The sequence below is a fragment of the Balaenoptera physalus genome (assembly GCF_965194825.1).
Source record: "Balaenoptera physalus genome assembly, chromosome: 6".
NCBI classification, from domain to species: Eukaryota; Metazoa; Chordata; class Mammalia; order Artiodactyla; family Balaenopteridae; genus Balaenoptera; species Balaenoptera physalus.
Window position 1 is genome coordinate 78,934,869 of NC_138885.1, and position 22,409 is coordinate 78,957,277.

The 22,409-nt window shown below is 38.3% G+C and overlaps 1 long non-coding RNA gene and 1 pseudogene across 2 annotated transcripts; one reads left to right on the plus strand and one right to left on the minus strand.

Moving 5' to 3' along the window:
• Positions 1-611: 611 nt before the first annotated feature.
• Positions 612-977, minus strand: LOC309662236 (large ribosomal subunit protein eL31 pseudogene; annotated as a pseudogene). The gene has a single exon. The product of its transcript is annotated as a large ribosomal subunit protein eL31 pseudogene (transcript).
• A 9,370-nt stretch (positions 978-10,347) lies between these two features.
• Positions 10,348-12,703, plus strand: LOC309663231. Its single transcript, XR_014265161.1, has 3 exons — positions 10,348-10,413; positions 10,525-10,558; positions 11,578-12,703. It is a non-coding gene; the product is annotated as an uncharacterized lncRNA (long non-coding RNA).
• Positions 12,704-22,409: the final 9,706 nt, after the last annotated feature.

The window sequence follows — 22,409 nt, forward strand, 5'->3', positions numbered from 1 at the left end:
CTTATGTTGTGTTAGTTTCTGCTGTACAGCGAAGTGAATCAGCTATATGTATACATATATCCCCTCTTTTTTGAATTTCCTTCCCATTTAGGTCACCACAGAGCATTAAGTAGAATTCCCTGTGCTATACAGCAAGTTCTCATCAGTTATCTATTTTATACATATTAGTGTATATATGTCAATCCCAATCTCCCAATTCATTCCTCCCCCTTTTACCCCCTTGGTGTCCATTTGTTTGTTCCCTATGTCTGTGTGTCTATTTCTGCCTTGCAAACCGGTTCATCTGTACCATTTTTCTAGATTCCGCATGTATGCGTTAATATACGATATTTGTTTTTCTCTTTCTGACTTACTTCACTCTGTATGGCAGTCTCTAGGTCCATCCACATCTCCACAACTGACCCAGTTTCGTTCCTTTTTATGGCTGAGTAATATTCCATTGTATATATGTACCACTTCTTCTTTATCCATTCATCTGTTGATGGCCATTTAGATTGTTTCCAGGTCCTGTCTATTGTAAATAGTGCTGCAATGAACATTGGGGTGCACGTGTCTTTTTGAATTATGGTTAAAAGCTTTCTTTTTTGTGATTTTACAACTTTATTTTATAATCAGCTGTTAGTCCTCATCCACATTGGCTGTAGATCTTTGACAGCAGTGATAGGTACGTAGATAACCAACGTATAGAGCTTGCTTGTTTGGTGACTCTTCATCCTTGTTATGCTTTCTGGACAACCACACATGGAAACGGTATGGGACATTCCTATTCCTTTGGCCCAGACAGCTTTGTTGAGCCTGGCGTGAAAGTGCACATCTGGAGTTCCCATCTCCTTCATGGCAAATTTCCAGATCTCTCTGAGTGCCTGAGGGCCCCACTTCTTTAAACCCACTTCGTGGATGAGCTGGTGAATGTCAAGGGTGTATCCTCTGGTCTCTACCTCCTTGATGGCAGAACCACCCTTCTTTGCCTGAGCCATTCCCCGGGCCCAGGTTGGAAAGGAAGAGAGTGAGGTATTGTGGGAGAGGGAAAGCATTTTTAAGTTATTGAAAACTCTTTGTGATTATTGTTTTTAATGCCAGCATCATAGTTCATTGCATAGGTGCAGCATGATTTAAATATACAGGGCCCCATTTTCAGATGTTCACAACTCTTTCTTTCATTTACTTGCCATTCTAATCCATACTTAGAAAAGTATCCTACATTCAAGTATGATTATTATACATGTCATATCCTACCAATACTCACAGTTTTCGTGTTTTCAGTTTTGTCATACCAAGCTATTTCATGAAGAAAGTTAACTTGGGTCTCAATAAATGTAGGGCCCTGAGAGGTGCCCTCTCCACCTGCTAAGGGGTGAGAACTTGGGTACCCTATTAAAAGCAACTCCATTCTACTCCAACAGCCACTCACTGCATCTCTCTGTGATCTACTATCCGTGTGCTATTTCAAACCTTCTGCTCTAGTATTCCTGATTCCAGACTTTTGCTTGATGATTAGATTTTGTCTATTTGCCAGATTTCTTCTGATGACACCTCAGTTGCACTATCTGCCTGGATTTTCATTTTCCTTTAGATGCTGTATCTCTGTCTGCTGCATTTCCTGCAGCCTGGGTGCCAGTCTCAGCCCACTCCTGTGTCCAACATGGGCCATTCCAGGTATAACATCAGGTAATCTCCCTGAGAACTCCTGTAGTATGTTTTACGTACTTGGATGAATTTTGGTCAAGTGTCTCCCAGACTCTCAGGCCTTTAACACCAAGCATGATATTTTGATAATTTCACTGTTTTCCTATTGGCTGGAGAGCCATATTCTACTTGTTCTGGTTGCTCAAAACTACTTTCCAGGGGCTGGCCTCTTTTCACACTCTGTTTTGCCTTGTTTCCAGATGACATTTCTAGAATATTTTGACTCTGTGTACTATTTGACCATCGTTTATGCTCTGTACTTTGAAAGCTTCTTTCCATTCCCCTAAACTATGACTTTGATCTGGACTTTGCATAACCGGCCTTCATGAGACTGAATTTGCAATATCCAAATTTAGCCTATGATATTTGACCCTTTATCCTGGAAACTGAAAACCTGTCCTAGTTTACCACCAATCTTGCTAGCTTTTTACTAATTCCCTTCCTTCCCTTAGGATTAACGTCCTTGCTCTCAATTTGTCACCTTTACAGGGGAGAGGTATATTGGTAGATCCCAACCCCTGGGTCTCTCTAGTTTGCTAGGAGCCAACCATGACAACCAAAGCTACTATTGCATCTAGCAGGGAGAGAATCACCAAGGTAATGTGGTGATTTGCAGTAGCCCTGTCAAATTGTTGCTCTCATGAAGTGTCAACAGTCATGTCAGAGATCAGTCCCAGGTGAATCCTGACAATACCAGTGATAGCATTCAGCCAGTAAAGGTTTACGTTATTCAGATTCTGCTACAGTCAGCTCTCTTCTTCTCCTCCCTAACTATTCCACCAATCCTGACAAGCAGGCACTTTATAGATGATTACCCCAAACTGAACAACAATGACAACTGAGAGTTTGCTCAGGTTTATTGCTCTAGAGGACTGTCCGTAACCAGATTACGGAAACACTGTTACTCTGTGCCATATCCAGGTCATGGAGCTAGATCTTTTCATATCAAACTTTTCTTATGAGGTTTGTTGTATTGGACATTTAACAAATACTTCATTGTTTTACGGTAATACAGTCTCCAGTGTAAGGACCTATAAAGGTTATTGTTAATAAAAACTTATCATTTTGCCCTTCTTGTACATTAGCATTATTTTGCAGGTGTTTATCTCTGCATTCCCAGGATCTCAATGCAGCTATACTCATGTTGTTCCTTCCCCACTTTTTGTTACGTCTCATGAAAGCCATCTCATGCACAAAGTGCTTAAAATGTCAGCAAACACAAAGAAGAATAGAATGTGAGAGTTATGTGGTTGATGCCATATGGTAAACTGTAGTGAAATGAACGTGCTATATCTTTCTAACTAATCCTGATTACAGGGCAAGTTGTGTCTCCTCTCTTCCAAATATGCTAGAATCTCTGAAAAGGTGCTTATTAAAATCTGAATTATGCAACTAGGGGTTTAAGTGATCTTACACAGCTAACAAGGACTGGCCTTGCGTTTTCTGCTTTTTGTGTTTTGAGTGTGTGATTTGATTTTACTTTTTGTCAGGCAACCAGAACCTGGGAGAGTTAAGGGCACTAGCTTAAGCTGGGCCGTCAGCGTGAAGCTGATCACACAGATAAGCAGCTCTGGAAGAATGTCTGAAGTTAGTCATCCAGTAGGGAAGGCAGTTTGGTCACCCTTTCAGGCCATAATTACATTCTATTCCAGTGACCAGTGGTAATTAATTGTACTTTGTGCCCCGTGTAAAAATAGACACATACAGGAGAAAGCGCAGTGTCTGGTAAATGCCACGGGCATTCTTGGAATTCAGAATAGTTTCTTTAAATGGTGCAAAGGAAGTGGAAGCCTCGCTTTCTTCCAGAATGATATCAAGTTGTAACAGGCAGCTGACCTGTAATAGTGCCCTCCCCCCCACCCCCAAATGAGCCTTTAAGTTAGGTAACCTTTCATAACAAAAACAGAAGCTTTACAAAATAAAGCATTAACATGGCTTATATTCTCTCAGAAAAACATGTGAGTTGTACAGGCTACGCAAAGCTTCGCCTAGATAAGCACTTTGGAAGAAAGGCAAATAAATGTGCAGGCCATTTCAGATATATTGAAGAAAGCTAGAATAAAAGAGCTAGAAGAAACAACTTAATTTGATCTTTTATTTCTTGATGGAGAAACTGAATTCAAGGAAGGTATTAGGACCTGCATAAGGTTAGTGGCAGAGCTTGGATCCAACCGGGAGCCTCTGAAAGTGAATCAAGAGCTCTTTCTACAATATAATACACCCTCATAGCACAGAATGAGGAATAATTAATTTTTCCGTAGTCTAGAACTCTAGAATCTAGAGCCTAGGGGAATTCAAAAGCAGTTAACATTCTGTTTTCTTTAGGGTTAGACTTTTCATTTCCTCCTTAATTCAGACATTTTCATGCAGCTAATGGAAATAAGACTGCAGAGTCTTTTTGGTTTTTTTCTTGTTGTTTTGTTTAAAGTATTCTAGACTTTAGCCATCACAGTACTAATGACATGATTTTTGACATATCTGCATATCAACTCTACTACGTACTTTTTAAAAAAAGTATTTAAATTTTATTTTAAGAGGATATATATCCCTACCATAAATGGAAAACAAAAGGAAAGAAAACAGAATCACTTGCCATAAGTAGAAGGCAACATTAGAAATGAATACAAAGCAATGTTACTAAATTCTCAGTAGATACTGTTGTCTCTCCTAGTCCAAGGCCTGCCTTCTTTGTTAAAAAAGGAAGATTAATACAAATTAGCTCCAGTCTGAGACTTAACTTTTGTTATAATCAGAAAGACTGAAAGAAAATTGAAAAGGGAGTAAAATTCTTACTGTGATTCACTTAGATAACACTTCAAATAACCTCTTTAACCATTGGTTTAGTTTGGAGAAAACTACTACAGTGAATGCATTTACTACCATTAATACTTAAAATTAAGGTCCTTTGGGATTCTATTATTCCATGCAAGAACTATAAGAGGCAGTATCACATAGTGGAGTCCCTGGATATATTTAAGTACATGGTAGCTAAGGTATATGCAGGGTTTCACCTCTAATTTGATTTGTTTGACTTCATATCCTGGCTTTACTACCAATTATCTGTGTGACCATGGACAAGTCATTGTTCTCTAAGCTTCAGTTTCTTCATCTTTAAAATTGGAGTAGTGATAGTATTTGTTGGGGTGGTTACAAAGCTTTAAAGGTCTAATGCATATAAAAACACAGTGAGTGCTTAATAAATGTTAGCTTAGTTATTATTATATTGTACACTGCAGTGCTATACTGTGGGCTCCGTTAGAAAATGTATATAAGCCTTTCATGGCAGGAAGAGTAAATTACCATAATTTAGAACAAAAACATTTTTAGGTAGCTACTTTGTATGCAGGACAGATCAGGTTTAACTTCCTCCTCTTCATGGGAGACTTCTGCTGCCTAAGAGCCACTTTCCACCTTTCCCTCCCTAGGCAAAAGTTCTCTGAAAGGGCACACCAAGCACCCACAGTTAAATGTTTGCACAGCAACTTACCACCTACCCCCTAACTGTCTTGTTGTACCTCTTCTGAGCCAACTTTTCATCTCGGCAGATGGGCCCACCCAGGGTCATGGGCATGTGTGGGCTTCTTAAGGTTGTTTCCCAGGGCATGGTGATAACTGCTGGAGTTGGTGAGGGATGCAGGTCAAGTAAAGGTCTGGTCACAGATTCTAGAATGTTTGGGCCCAAGGGAAGGAATGGAGCAGAGAAGTGATGGAGGGTGTAAGTTAGGCATGAACAAGAGAAAAGAATGCATGATGAATCAAGTGGACCAAACAAACCCAACAACAGCAACAAAAAGCAAAAACAAAAACAAAAACAAAAAAACCCCACCAGGATAAAGTTTTAAAAGGAAAAAAAAAATCTGTCAGTAAAAAATTCAGTGTAAGGTACAAGAAACCCAAAAAGCATTCTTGGAGCTAAACAGTACTGCAGTAAAGATCGTGATTTAAGGAAGATGGCATAAAAATGGATGACACTAAAATGACATAATTAGAAGAAAAAAGAGGAAGGTGTTTGGTTAAGAAGCAAGGCTTTTTATAGACATTTCCCACAGCTAACTTTATGTCAGCACCTGTCTGTTTTGTGTAAACATGTGTTATATCCATGCTATATTCTTAGTAGTAGCTTTGAAGGCATGCTTTTATTTTTGTTGACACCTTTGTGTGAAAAACAACAAGAACTTAAAGATTTGATTTTCTTCCCTAAGTCACATTTCCTGACTCTAGCCAAGCCTCACAAAGAGTAATGGACTGTAAATTCCGGTTTTTTCCAAGCCAGACTGACTCTGAGGTGGTGGCTGTTTGGTTTCCATTAGAAACATTAAGAGAAATAAATTATTTTGGACTCATGGGAAAATGTGTGTTACAGATATAAAATTTCCAAATTTGGAAAATATTTGGTGATCTAATAGTTAAAATAATAAAATCTATTGCTCTCCTCAGTTGCTTAGAAAGCATAATTGAAAGTGGACACATTGAAAAGACTGTGGTGACAATCCCTCCACACATCAGTCTCTCAAGATTACAGTTAATGTGTAATAAAGCAGCATGTCAATTTAAAACAAAAAAAAGCTTTGCCTCCCAGGTAGTTGATAATAAACATTAACCAACATCAAAGTGGATGCATCAAAGACGGTGGTTCTCAACACTGGCTGCACACTGGAAGCAACTGAGGAGCTTTAAAAAGTACTGACACGGGCTTCCCTGGTGGCGCAGTGGTTGAGAATCTGCCTGCCAATGCAGGGGACACGGGTTCGAGCCCTGGTCTGGGAGGATCCCACATGCCGCGGAGCGACTAGGCCCGTGAGCCACAATTGCTGAGCCTGCGCGTCTGGAGCCTGTGCTCCGCAACAAGAGAGGCCGCGATAGTGAGAGGCCCGCGCACCGCAATGAAGAGTGGCCCCCACTTGCCGCAACTAGAGAAAGCCCTCGCACAGAAACGAAGACCCAACGCAGCCATGAATGAATGAATAAATAAATAAATGAATAAATAAAAATTAAAAAAAAAAAGTACTGACACGTGGCTCCCACCCCCCACAATTCGGATTTAACTTGGATGGGATACAGTTTGGGCATCAAGAGTTTTCAAATCTCCTCAGCTGATTCTAATGTGCAGCAAAGTTTGAGAAACACTGAAAACTTTGCCACTGTGGGCCCAGGGACCAGCAGCATTGCTATCACCTGGGAGCTTGTTAGAAATGCAGAATGTCAGGCCCACCTCAGGCTGCTGAACTGGAATCTGAATTTTGCCAAGATCCCCACATGGCCTAAATGTACATTAAAGTCTGAGAATCAATGCTCGAAGGAATTCTCGTCTTTGATAATTTTTTCTTTCTATAATGTTAGACAGTAATTACATGATTAATAAAAGATGAAAGAAAAATGGCTCAACTTTTCTTCTCAAAAACTCAGGAAACAGACTTTCATATCTCTGACATTCTGCAGATAATAAAATGTGGATGATATGAAGTAAGATCCATGTTTGTAGGGTTGCCAGATAAAATATGGGATGCCTGGTTAAACATGAATTTCAGATAAGCAATGTTTTTTTTTCAAGTGAAAGTGGGTTACGAATATTGCATGGAATATACATATACTAAAAAAAGTATTCATTGTTTATCTGAAATCCAAATTTAACCGGGCATCCTGTATTTTTATTTGCTAAATCTGGTAATCCTACATATATTCCCAGGAGCGTCTCTTTGCTCTCTAGGCTCTCAGGAATAAAGGGGAAATGATACCATAAATGGCCAAGTGGCTGTCTAGACTGATTGACTGTAATGTTGTTTCTCATCCCACCCAGACAGCCAGGGCTGTGACTTCCCTAAACTGGACTGATGACTCACCCAACTGGGAGAGTAATGGGAAATTTACTTGCTGATTCAGGAAGACATAAAACTTGGCAAACTTTTCCTTCAGCCTAAACCAAAAGAAAAAAATTTCCAAAGCAAATGTTAAATACAGTACAATATATGAAAACACTTCAACTTGAGGCAGCAGCAAATTCAAGGGCTTGTAATAGCATGTTTTCCATTAGTTGACTAAAAGACATATTCGTGGTTTGTTCCACCATTGCACTCAGAGGTTGGTATTTTTCTTAAGAATTACTGCTACTTAAGCCCCCTCAGAGGCCACTCTCCAAGAATACGTTTTAGATCCGTTTTCTCAATACTGCATGTAGTTTGCAAATAAAGTAGCACATTTTTGAGCAGAGATGGGGGTGTGGATTTGATGGCTACCCTCCCTTTGTTGCTGACTCACAACAGGCTTTGCAACTATAGGCAAAGCTGATATCTCAGTCCTTCCTCCTGGAATGATTATTTAGTTTTACACTCTGTACCTAATTTCTCAGGTTGTCTTTAATCCTTCTCCATTCTGTCCTACAATTTTACTATTTTAAATTAAGACCACTTGTTATCAAAATCACTGAAAGATTAGCTTTGGTAGAAGAGGAAACTAAATTTACATTAGCCAATTCTGACCTTTTGGTTTTTAATTTGGAAAATTTTTGATCAGAAAAGTCTGAATAAAATAGCTGTGAAAAATATGCAATATTAATGATTTTTAAAAAATAATTCCATAGTTGATTTTGAGTAGGTTGAAAACGTGAGTGTAGACACCAACACTTTTTTTTGACAATCCTAGTTTCAGGACCTGAAAGCAAATCAACTTTTTTCTAGCAAATGCAGGCAGAAACTTCCATTTAAAAGCAAAGCCCACGAATAATATATTCCAGAAGTTTCAATCTCTGCAGACATGATGATGAAGGCTGAAAGTGTTAATTACCTCATATATACTTAGCAATACACTATGGTGTGTTGGGGGAATATAGCTATAAATGCTTTGCAACTCTTCTATCAAAAAATGAAATCAATTTCCCATACTTTGAACCTGGTCTGGCCTTGTAACTTGCTTTGACTAATAGAAGTGGCAGAAATGATGTGCCAGTAAAGCCTAGGCCTCAGGAGAGCTTGCAGCTTCCACTTTTGCCCTCTTGGAACACTGCCTTGAGAATGCCATGTAAAGAAGCCACCCCTAGTTTGAGGAGCCAAGTGGAGGATGAAAAGCCACAAGAAAAGAGAACTGAGGCACCCCACTGCCAGCCAGCACCAACTGACAAATATGTGAGTGAGGCCATTTTGGACCTTCCAGGCTAGAGTGATGTTGCATGAGTGAGCCCAGGAGAAACTGCTGGTCAACGCACATAGAATCATGAGAAGTAATAAATCATTGCTTTAATCCACTATGTTTGGGGGTAGGGGGAGGATTGCTACTTAACAATAAGTAACTAAAACTCCCAAAGGAAATTGTTAAAAAAGGCACGTCCCAGGTCTCCTCGCCAGAAATTCTGATTTAGTAGGCCTGGCTTGGGATTCTGATCACACTTTTTACACGAGGACCCCAGATGGAGGTGATCCTCAGACCAGCCTTTGAGAGAATGTCCTAGTGAGATTTCCTTCAGCCTGAGGCAGGCGGCCACATAATTGTGCATCAGCCCTGCAAATGGTGCTCCTGCATTTGTGCAGTGCACATTTACATCAACATATGCAATGGCCAGGTACAGATAGAAACTTTTTTTTAATGTTTGCATAAAAAGATAGACTATATATATATATGGCTATAGATACATATATTTGTTATATATATAACATAAAATAGAAATCAAAAATGTTATTTTTATGCTTCCGCATTTGCCTAATATGGATTGATTGAGGAGGGGGTTGAATAGGGAAGCAGTAATAGCACAGACCTCCTGGGGGAACAAAAATTTAGTGGGAGATTTTTGAATGAAATTGAGACGGGCTAAAGTCTTTTTTTTTAAAATTATTATTTATTTATTTATTTATTTTTTGGCTGTGTTGGGTCTTCGTTTCTGTGCGAGGGCTTCCTCTAGTTGAGGCAAGCGGGGGCCACTCTTCATCGCGGTGCGCGGGCCTCTCACTGTCGCGGCCTCTCTCACAGACGCGCAGGCTCAGTAATTGTGGCTCACGGGCCCAGCTGCTCCGCGGCATGTGGGATCTTCCCAGACCAGGGCTCGAACCCGTGTTCTCTGCATTGGCAGGCAGATTCTCAACCACTGCGCCACCAGGGAAGCCCCTGGGCTAAAGTCTTGAAGTAAGAGGTTGGGTATTTTTTAAAAAGCAGCAAAATTGAGGCAGAAAGAGAAAAAGTGTGCAGGTTTCTTAGAGCGTCGTGAAAGGAGGAGGCAGGAGAATAGGAAAGACGGATGCTCAGGGAGGTTTATCTGAGGAGCAAGACCAACTGCAGGTGAATATTCTGAAGCTGCTCTAGAAAGACAAAGGCGAATCTGCTACCTAGAAACAGCTGAGTCTTTTACTTATGTGTACGTCCCGCGGTGGGTGCGTCATGAACCCTAGCAGGTGTGAGTCTTTAAAGCCTTAGCTTTATTCGGTTGTCCTGGATGATGGTGATCCTCGGAGCGACTGGGTCTTGCTTTTATCCGTCTCATATATGTGATTTCTGCTAACGTGCCATTGGAAGAAAGGGTTCCACTGCCAGGAAACATTTGAAAACCAAGGAGTTAAAGCATGAAGGCAATGTTATTTAATTGAAGAGAAAGATTCTCAGACCAGTGATATTTTAGTTTCTGACATTGCTGCTTCTCAGTGGCAGATATAGTCAAATTCAGTCTTCGTATGGTTCTCTTTTGTTCTCAGGAGGTGACGGGAACCCATAAAACCTTCAACAACTGCCATCTCCCCGGGTCCTGTGGTGAGTTCAACCTGCATTTTCTTTGCCACAGTGAAAGTGAAATAACTTGCGGTGAAAACCCCAATTTCTTGTGTAGTAACATAACTTCTCCTCAGAAGTCTCCCTTTTTAGGAGCTGTTTGTGAAACTTAAGTTGCTGAAATAGAGTAAGAAAAAAATCATAGATACGTACAGAAAGTTGTCATTGAAGATCCTTCCTGGCTTTTTATGGGCTTGAAGGCTCTCTGACACTCACCAAATTATGAAATCCCCCTTTCTCTTGGGAAAAAAGTAGAATTAACTGTCACTCTTAGGAAATCACATAAACATACGTGTGCGTTTGCCTAGAACATAAATTATACATATTGTAATAAGGGAAAATATATAGTATTTGTGTAATTACAGTGAGAATCTTTTTGTTTATAAATTATGATAACTTGCAACTTAACACATCTGTATTTATCAGTATTGGCTAGGATATATTTCAGTATCAAATTAACTCACAAATCTCAGTGACTTAACCCAGCAAAAGCTTGTATTTCACTCTATTGCATGAGACACATTTAGTAAAAATATGTGATACAAACATCAGGTTTTTTATTTCTTTCTATATACCAAGATAGCATGAGTAGAAAATAATACAAATTATGCTTTCTGGCCAATAAAATGCCTATGAAAATAATGATAAGTTTTTCTGTCAAGGCTAAAACAAATTGTCTCTAAATATAGTAGCAACCAATGTGTGGTGAGGACAACAAACAATTTTCAAGCCATCATAGCCACAAAACTAAGATTAACTGAGGAAATGACTTGTTAGACTGACATAGTTTTCACAGTGTCTAAAGACAAATTTGTCATTTATCATATAAAGAAAAAGTTTTAAACCAACATTGCCTTTGACCACCACAAAAATATTATGCCAATGATCAAGTAATTTTCACATGCAGTTTAAAACTAACAAAACCAGATTTATATAACAATAAGGACTGGGGGAATATTTAAATTTTATAATTGAGATAACGGACTAATATTGGAATTAAAACTTGGGGGCACATGTGGGGATATTTTCCTGTATATAAATACTAAGATTTATATGGGACAAACTCCTTGAGGACAGGACTTGTTACTTATCACTCCACAGTGGGCAGATGTATTTATATGCTTGATTGTATCCCTTTCTTTGCAGAACTACCCTTCCTCCATCCCGAATCATTAAGAACATCCTATCTACTACAGTGCTGTGCCACACCCTTGCTACAGGAGTGATTACGTGACCCAGGCAGGGCCGATCCTAATATCTCACTCCTCTGAACACAGTGATTGGTTCAGGGGTAAGTAATTATTATAAACAGAGCCAATAAGAATCATTGCCTGGAGCTGATATACTGGTTTGAGAAGTAGGCAGTTTTTTTAGCTAGGATGGGATTGCTAAACTATGACACATAGTCTGAGATCATGGATAACTATCTTCCCTCATCAACTGGGGAGCCTGAAGCAGTAGGAGAGGAGAAGACTAAAACAAAGAAGGAAGTAGAGCTGGAAAAGGAAGAGGCAGAAAAAAGGGAGGGTGTGGTGCGGGGAAAACACCACATTCCCTGGGAATTTTGTTGTGTTTGAAGCCAGAACCGACCCTGAGCTTCCTGTTATGTGAACCAATCCATTTTCTTTCTGCTTTGGCTCATGTGAGCTGGGTTATTGTCACTTGCAATTGAAATGGTCCTGACAAACACTTCATTTTTAGAAGCCCTGTAGGATCTGCCATGTGGCCATGGTATCTTACATATAATACTGAGTCAGTAAAGGTTTATACTCAATGAAAGCATAGATGAATCTATCTTCCGGCATCATTGAAAGGTGTTGTAGGTGCCATCACATAATTTTGTGAAAATAATTATTGTTGTCTACTTGCTTTTTTTTTTTTTAACATCTTTATTGGAGTATAATTGCTTTACAATGGTGTGGTAGTTTCTGCTCTTTAACAAAGTGAATCAGTTATACATATACATATGTTCCCATATCTCTTCCCTCTTGCATCTCCCTCCCTCGCACCCTCCCTATCCCACCCCTCTAGGTGGTCACAAAGCACAGAGCTGATCTCCCTGTGCTATGCGGTTGCTTCCCACTATCTATTTTACGTTTGGTAGTGTATATATGTCCATGCCACTCTCTCACTTTGTCACAGCTTACCCTTCCCCCTCCCCATATCCTCAAGTCCATTCTCTAGTAGGTCTGTGTCTTTATTCCTGTCTTGCCACTAGGTTCTTCCTGACCTTTTTTTTTTTTTCCTTAGATTCCATATATATGTGTTAGCATACTGTATTTGTCTTTCTCTTCTGACTTACTTCAGTCTGTATGACAGACTCTAACTCCATCCACCTCACTACAAATAACTCAATTTCGTTTCTTTTTATGGCTGAGTAATATTCCATTGTATATATGTGCCACATCTTCTTTATCCATTCATCCGATGATGGACACTTAGGTTGCTTCCATGTCCTGGCTATTGTAAATAGAGCTGCAATGAACATTTTGGTATATGACTCTTTTTGAATTATGGTTTTCTCAGGGTATATGCCCAGTAGTGGGATTTCTGGGTCGTATGGTAGTTATATTTTTAGTTTTTTAAGGAACCTCCATACTGTTCTCCATAGTGGCTGTATCAGTTTACATTCCCACCAACAGTGCAAGAGTGTTCCCTTTTCTCCACACCCTCTCCAGCATTTATTGCTTCTAGATTTTTTGATGATGGCCATTCTGACCGGTGTGAGATGATATCTCATTGTAGTTTTGATTTGCATTTCTCTAATGATTAATGATGTTGAGCATTCTTTCATGTGTTTGTTGGCAATCTCTATATCTTCTTTGGAGAAATGTCTATTTAGGTCTTCTGCCCATTTTTGGATTGGCTGGTTTGTTTTTTGGATATTGAGCTGCATGAGCTGCTTGTAAATTTTAGAGATTAATCCTTTGTCAGTTGCTTCATTTGCAAATATTTTCTCCCATTCTGAGGGTTGTCTTTTCATCTTGTTTATGGTTTCCTTTGCTGTGCAAAAGCTTTTAAGTTTCATTAGGTCCCATTTGTTTATTTTTGTTTTTATTTCCATTTCTGTAGAAGGTGGGTCAAAAAGGATCTTGCTGTGATTTACGTCATAGAGTGTTCTTCCTATGTTTTCCTCTAAGAGTTTGATAGTGTCTGGACTTACATTTAGGTCTTTAATCCATTTTGAGTTTATTTTTGTGTATGGTGTTAAGGAGTGTTCTAATTTCATACTTTTACATGTACCTGTCCAGTTTTCCCAGCACCACTTATTGAAGAGGCTGTCTTTTCTCCACTGTATATGCTTGCCTCCTTTATCAAAGATAAGGTGACCATATTTGCGTGGGTTTATCTCTGGGCTTTCTATCCTGTTCCATTGATCTATATTTCTGTTTTTGTGCCAGTAGCATACTGTCTTGATTACTGTAGCTTTGTAGTATAGTCTGAAGTCAGGGAGCCTGATTCCTCCAGCTCCATTTTTCGTTCTCAAGATTGCTTTGGCTATTCGGGGTCTTTTGTGTTTCCATACTGTCTACTTGCTTCTTTAACTCAACTTCAAGAAAAAAAATTATCTTCTTTAAAGTTCCATTTCCTTGGTGTAACATTGGATCCTTACAGTATAACTGAATTCTTTTTTTAAAAAAAATTTTTATTGGAGTATAGTTGATTTACAATGTTGTGTTAGTTTCAGGCGTACAGCAAAGTGCATCAGTTATACATATACATATATCTTGAATTCTTAATTAATGTACCCATGGGAAATAGCATAAATGTGGTCGGTCTCTCTCTCTCTCTCTCTCTCTCTCTATATATATATATATATATATATATATATATGTATATATATATATATCAAGCTATTTTCAATCACTTTTAAAATCTGTAGTTTTCATTTTTATATGATTTTTCCCCCCAAATGTCTGTGTCTGTCATGCCATTTTCTAGTGCTCATGAACTTTTCCGATTGGAGACCACATTGTAAGTGGTTGTGAGATTCTCATACATGTTTATAAAATCTTATTTAACCCATATTGTTTATGGCTATAATTTAATGGAAGGATAAATTCTCTTCAAGAGTTTTGCCTTCTAGTTGCCGTTAACACCTTTTATTAATTTTATGACCATGGCCAAGTCTTCTCTGAAACTACTTTATAGTAATATACAGTTATATAGCATATGTTGTTATATGAAAAAGAGAAAATTTTACTTCAAAATGTGGAAGTAGAATCCTTTTTTAGGGTAAGAAGTTTTTTATACTTACTTTTTTTTTTTTTTAATTAATTTATTTGTTTATTTTTGGCTGTGTTGGGTCTTCGTTTCTGTGCGAGGGCTTTCTCCAGTTGTGGCAAGCGGGGGCCACTCTTCATCGCGGTGCGCGGGCCTCTCGCTGTCGCGGCCTCTCTTGTTGCGGAGCACAGGCTCCAGACGCGCAGGCTCAGTAGTTGTGGCTCACGGGCCCAGCTGCTCCGCGGCTTGCGGGATCTTCCCAGACCAGGGCTCGAACCCGTGTGCCCTGCATTAGCAGGCAGATTCTCAACCACTGCGCCACCAGGGAAGCCCTTATACTTACTTTTTTATTTGAAATTTTGAGTCTGGCAATATAAGTCCAAACATCTGAAAAGCTAGGGCAAAACAGAGAAGACTGAACTGCTCAGAATGAAAAAATGAGGGAGATTTAGACATGGCCTTGGCACAGAATGAAGAAATGGGGGTTTGGGAATGAGGCGAAGAGAAAGAAGAGGGCCTGGTGGAGGTGGGTGCGAACATGATGGGAGGTTGGGAATCTGAGAAGGGGACACAGGTAGGAAGAAGCCACAGTAGGAATGCTGAGGGCTTTAAAGAACAGGGTTATTTAATGTTCACCTGTAACACAGCCCCTTCCACTATTACCCTACAACTTTCTACAGAATTCTGCTACATGTAACTACCTTGCATTTAGGTTGCTTTGTGAAATCAATGTAAAAGGGACTGTGTTCCATGTTTGCGTGTATATGCAGGGTTGAATGAACAGACCAGATGCAGGACTGAGGTACAAGTGAGACTGAGAACTCCATATAGGCTGAAGCTCCTTTGAGAATCCTGGGAAACATTGGGAAAGAGGCTGGCAATAGTAGGAATTACTTATAGCTCACCAGATGCACATCTCACATGTGCAAGTAATATCACTTTACTTTAAAATCGACTTGAATCTGATTCAGAACCCTTATTGCTCCTGCATGACACCATCAATTCCTCTGGCTTTGCTCCATCCAAGCAGAGAGATCTCTGGTGAATCTGGAATTTCCAGCATTTAGGTACGGTCTCCACAGCCTGCTACCTAGACATCATATTTGAAGATGAGAGAGGTGTCCCAGAAGGGAAGGGTTATTGAAGGTAGTAAGAGGAAAATCAAGAAGGTTGGAAATATTAATGCCAGAGCAGATTCAGGTTTTTTTTTTTTTTCACTGCATTTGGCACATTGTAGTTCTGCAATGACTAAATTAATGCCTTGGTTAATTGCAGATATTAGAAACAGGGAAATTTTGGTGCAGAATGGAGAAGAAAACTGAGAAGAAATAAAGTTTAGCTGCTCATTTTTGCAGCTATGGTGATATAAAGTTGGAAGGGAGTTTAGAATCCATCAAATTCAATTCTTTCACCTCCTTGAATACCATCTATAACTATACTCTCCAGTTCGGGACCCATTAGCCACATGTGGCTATTAAAATTAAATAAAATTTGAAATTTAACTTCTCAGTCATACTAGCCACATTTCAAGCGTTCAGTAGTCACATATGGCTAATGTAAGTGTTTGAGACAGTAGAGATACAGAATATTTCCATAATTGCAGAAAGGTCGAATATTTCCATAATTGCAGAAAGGTCTATTATATCCCTATCAAATGGTCATCCAGCCTTAGCTTAAATTCTTTTTACGAATGTCATTCACTATTGCATTTTGGGTCAGACATAATTGTTAGGTTGTCCTTGAAGTTTTCTTCCATATATTTATCCTAGATATTTTACACGTATGAAAATATTTATTCTCTATAGGAAGCATTTTATTACAATAACTGTTCAAAATTTTTGTTAATGATAAGGATATTCTGAACTGAAATAGAATAACTAACCTGAAATATTTAGAATAAAAAAGTTAACTCAGTTTCTTAAAGAATCTCATTTCTGCTTAAAGAGTAGTATTATTGTAACTATCTCCATAATAGTAGTTTATTTTTTCAAAACTCAAAAGAAAAACTAACTGTGGAAATGCCTTTATGCTTCACAAAAATGCTGAACATGTACCAAAACTTTTATTTAATTCTTTTGTGTTTCTATGAGCTAAACCTAATACAATTATGTGATTAAGAGCTCTGTATCTAACTCCTTTCTGAATGCAATCATTTCCTATTAAATCCAGATATTTAGCATTTCATGAAAATCCCCTGGCACATTTCCATAATGACTGAAAGGTGGAAATCTTTAATTAGTCTTCAAGTTTTTAGAGGAAGTATGAGTGGAGAGTTTAGAAAAACCCTCAAATGACTCATTTAAAAGGAACAAAATAGGTGAGGACACCAACCCATCTAAAAGAGTATTGCTCACAAGAACTTAATTCATACTTGTTTTATTAATACCAACAGTTGAACGAGCTTCCACAGGGCATACAAAACTCTATTAGGCACTAAAAAAGTGAACCAACCCTGCTTTCTGTAAATAATAATAACCTTGTATCATCAAGAAAGCTGTCAATGCTTTTGTTTTAGTTACTTTAAAAAGTAGGAAGAGTGGTCAATATATCTAGAACAATTTCTGTCAAAATAGGGTAAGAATCCAAATGTTTGGTACTCAAAATTTAAATCTGTTGTTTGAGGAATTAAGGTGGGTATATCAGTTAGGATTAGGTTAATCACGGTATAACTGAAAACCCTTGTAGTATCTATTTAAACAAAGATAGAGGCATATTTTTTCTCTTACATAATAGAGAGGTTTACTCTCTAAGACAGAAATGATGCGTCCGTGGTTATCAGAAACCCAGACTTTCTGCTCTGTAATTCTTAAATCATGACCTTCATTACCAAATATACCTCCTCTTATTTGCAGTGAGGCTGCTGCAGCTCCAACCAGCACACCCATGTCCCAGGCATCAGCTGTAAAGAAACTGTAGAGGAAAAAGGGCTCCTGATAGTTAAGCTAGCCCTCTTCTAAGAGGTTTCCTAGTAGCTCCACATTGACAACTTCTACTGACATCTTCTGGTCATCTATAAGGGAGCTGGGAAATGCAGGGTTTTTTGTCTTTGTTTTTCCCCGTTAGACACATTATTGCCATTACACAATATAGGAGTATTACCAAAGGGGACAATGAATATTTGGTTGGTAGATAGTGGTCTCTGCTGGAGCAGGTGGTTTATCCCATCCCTGTGTTATACTTCCATTGTTGGATAGGTCACACTTTATCCAGTTATTTATATAGGAGACAGAGTTGTGTTGCAGTAAAGAGCATAGACTGTAACTAGACCGATCCTGTGTCCCAGTTTGCCCTAGATAGTTCTGGTGCATAGCTGTTGAACCAGTATAATTATATCACTATCCCCATTACTCTCTAAAAAGTGTCCCCGTTGGACAATAAATTATATGATTACTTTAGCTATAACTGACTGGCTGAAACACCTCTAACACTTCCTAGCTCTGTGACCTTAGCACATTACATAACTTCTCTAAACTCTGTGTCTTAGTTATCTATTGCTGAGTAACAAATGTATTGGCTCAAAGCAGCAAATATTTATTATCTCACAGTTTCTGTGGGTTAGTAATTATACCACAGCTTAGATGGATAGTTTCTGGCTCAGGGCGGGGTGTCCCTCTTCAGGTTAGATGTTGGCAGGGGCTGCTAGCATCTGAAGGACTTGACTGGGAAGAAGGAGCCACTTTGAAGGTGACTCACTCACATGGCTATTGGGAAGAGGCCTCAGGTTCTCACCATGTGGTCTTCTCCATAGGGCACCTTGTAAATTCCCACCACAAGGCATCTGGCTTCCCATCTGGAAGAGCAAAAAGACACCTTTTATGACCTAGTCAACAAAGTTGCACGGTCACTTTTTTTTTTTATCCTATTCATTGCAAACAATTCACAAGATTCAGACCACACTCAAGGGATGGGGTATTAGGCTCCACCTCCTGAAGGGAACATACTTTAACATCGCCACCCTTGTTTTCCTCTGTAAAATGGGGTAAAATTACCCACATGCAGTAATCGTATTGTTATGAAGAGGTGTAATCCATATAAAACATTTTAATACAGCACTTGGCAAGTAGTGAAATATGTCCCTTAATTATTAGCTAATTTTATTTACTTGAGTATTTGCCTAATTAAACTGTAGGTTCCTGGCAGGGGGGTTCATGTCTGTTTTGTTTTGGTAATTCAAGCTCCAATTGCAGTGTTGGGCATATAGAGGGCACTTAATAATAAATATTTGATGAATAAATGAATGATTAACTAGTCTTTAATAAGACTAGTTAAGTGGAATGTTTCTGAAAGTGGAAAGAAAATGCAATAGTCATGTGAATGAATTTATGTTTTATTTGTGTTAAAAATCAGATTTTCACAGCTGTTTATATAATAGAACGTGAAAAAGTGCATACTAGTGTAGTGTGTACTGTTATATAATTTTAATATTATTCACTAATATAAAATGCTGTTGTAGCGGGAGTTCCCTGGCAGTCCAGTGGTTAAGACTTGGTGCTTTCATTGCCGTGGGCCTGGGTTCGATCCCTGGTTGGGGAACTAAGATCCCACAAGCTGTGTGGTGCTGCCAAAAAAAAACATTAAAAAATTAAAAACAAAAAATGCTATTGTAGGATTACCTTCTTATGTTTTTGATATTAAAGTTTCTTCTGCAAAATTGTGTTTTGTAGACATATATCTAGCTATGTCTTTTAGCGACATGGAGATGATTTTTTTTTCGTTTTTTTGGAGATAATTTTTAATAAGAAAATAACAATCATTTAGATGACATTACTAAACAATAGTAGGATTAAATCATGTATCTAAGGAAAAGAATTTCAGGACCTATACATACATATGTATTATACAAATACTGTGTTTTGTCATTAATGACACATCTTCTTGCCATTTTTTCCAAGAAATAAACGTATGTGGGACTTTGTAGACTTTTTTAAAGATCTTCTGATTATGAGTGTTTAAATTTATCATAAATCTGACGGAAAAATGAATTAGAGGTTTTGGGAATTCCCTGGCGGGCCCTGGTTCAATCCCTGGTTGGGGAACCAAGATCCCACAAGCTGCATGGCACAGCCCAAAAGAAAAAAAAAAAGTATTAGAGGTTTTGGTTTATAATCTCCAGTAAAAGTAAGGCTACATTTATACTAAATGATTAGTAGGAGGAAAGCATTAGCAATCATCTATCAAGGGCCAAAAACATTTAAACTTATACCACGATTCCTTCTATGACTCGTGACATTAAAAAAAACAGTGATTTATAAAAAATTCTATGGTTTTTATGTATTATTTTTTAAAAATATGTTTGCTAATTCTGAATATACTACAAACACTTTCCTCTCTGTATCTAAGCCTCTAATTTGACTTTCCAATGATTGAAGAGTAGCAGACAGCATTACCCTCTTCCACACATGGATTTTTTTTCTTGTATTATATGTGCTATACTGAGAAGTGTGATCTATTTCTTAGCACACATCAGAGTACACATCAACACTTTAAGCCTTAAAAAAAAAATTAAATCCCCTTAAGTAGTTATAATGTAAGAGGAGTCTGTAATATTTAATTAGTTTAAATGGAATAATATGCATGATCTTCCTTTTACATTTTTACATGTTGATCATTTGAAGGGAAATTCTGAAAACCATCAGGCGTGTCCTTGGAGTAAAGAATGCCTATCATGAAAGTAAAGTGGTTTTTCATAAAGAGATGCAGAGAACTCCAAGAGTGCACAGGACGTTTCTTGATATTGATGATTAATTTTTATCTCCTTCATAAACTCCATATCCTAATCCCAAATTGCAACAAGGAATGAAAAACAGCTACTCTTCTAGATGAAGTTAGTAGCTTAATCCCATTTCCTTGCTACTTATAAAATGAATCTATTAGATATCCTTGGACTTTCCTACTTCTTTTTTTTAAATAAATTTATTTATTTATAATTTATTTATTTTTGGCTGTGTTGGGTCTTCGTTTCTGTGCGAGGGCTTTCTCTAGTTGCGGCGATCGGGGGCCACTCTTCATCGCGGTGCGCGGGCCTCTCACTGTCCCGGCCTCTCTTGTTGCGGAGCACAGGCCCCAGACGTGCAGGCTCAGCAGTTGTGGCTCACAGGCCCAGTTACCCCGCGGCATGTGGGATCTTCCCAGACCAGGGCTCGAACCCGTGTCCCCTGCATTGGCAGGCAGACTCTCAACCACTGTGCCACCAGGGAAGCCCAGACTTTCCTACTTCTTGAAAAGTACATCATTCATTCATTTATGCAAGACTATTTATTGACTTATTACCTTCGTGTGTTCAATTTAAGGTCACAATTCCTTTTTTATTCACACTTTCATTCATTTATCCTTCAACAAATACTTCTTGGTTTCTTGCTATTCAATAAGAACTGTGCTGGGCACTGGGCATTTAATGATGGGTAAGATCAACACAGTCATTGCAATTTTATTTGTCAAGTATACCTCAATAAAGCTGGGGGGAAAAAGATCAACATGTCCGCTTCTCCCATGGAATTTACGGACAAAATTCATCAACAGGTTCTTTGTGATTTTTTGAAATATAAATTCAGCACTGTATTCAATGTTATGGAAGAATATATAAATTATGAAAACATAGCTATTTTTAAGGAACTGATAATTTCACTAGGAAAAATCTAAGATGCCTGAATATATCAAGAATTAATATTAAATAGAATTATATTCAAATACTGTCAAAAACACCAGGAAATTAACACAGGAATAATTAAATGCTAAGTTGTGAGTGGGTTAGACTTGGAAATACAAGCCATTTTAAAGAAAAGGGAGACAATGAAGCCATGTAAAGCTCCCTGGAGAAGTCTTGCGCTGAATGCTGAAGTTTGGGTGGAATTGCGATAGGAGAGCAGGTGAAAGAATGATATTCCAGGGTGAGGAAAAAAGAACCTCAGGAACAGAGGCACAGAGGAAGGGGTGAGTGCGGCATATTTATAAGACTGGAGGAGATCTGCACAGGTGCTTACCGACCGTACTGGTACCAAAGGTTCCTGCCCAAAGTGCTCTGCTCCCTTCATGCACAGAACAAGAGCTTGTTCTGTTCACAGGCATGAAAGTTACCTGTTTTGTGATTTCGATTTTGGTGCTTTGAATCTCAGTTTTCTAGGATATCTTCTATCATAGGTTATACAAACCCTGAAAGTTGTTCGAGAAAGGACTCTTAAGGCAAGAGAACCAGAAAAAAGATGCTCAATAAATATGCATTTTCAGGAGGAAATATGGCTGGATATTTTAAATCTAAGTTTGAATCTAATAGAAACAATATGTTTTATGTATAGTTTCTTAATCCATTCACTAACTTTCTCTTCACACTTGAGGTTATGTAGTAAGGTCATTATTTTCAATTTTGGCATTCATACATGTACATTCTTAGGATTTTTATACAAAAGTAATCAATATGGTCTTTTCAGTTTGACCTTTAAGTCCCATGATATTAAAGAGAAAAGATGAAAATTTAAAAACCAGATTGTATAAGTGAGATGAATAAACTAAATGCATGTTGGAGAGAAAAGAAATATACAGATGGTGAAATGTTTTAATGTATTAATCAGGCCAGATCTTAATCTTTTGACAATACATATTTTCTTTGGCTTACCAACATACTCAGTCCTGAGTGGAAAAAATCCAAAGAGGTTTCCTGGATAGTAAATATTTCTATTAAGCAATAGTCCATTTAAGTTAAATCCATTAAAAAAAAAAAAGAGTTTAGAGAAGAGCTGCATTTTTGTTTTTGAAACTTC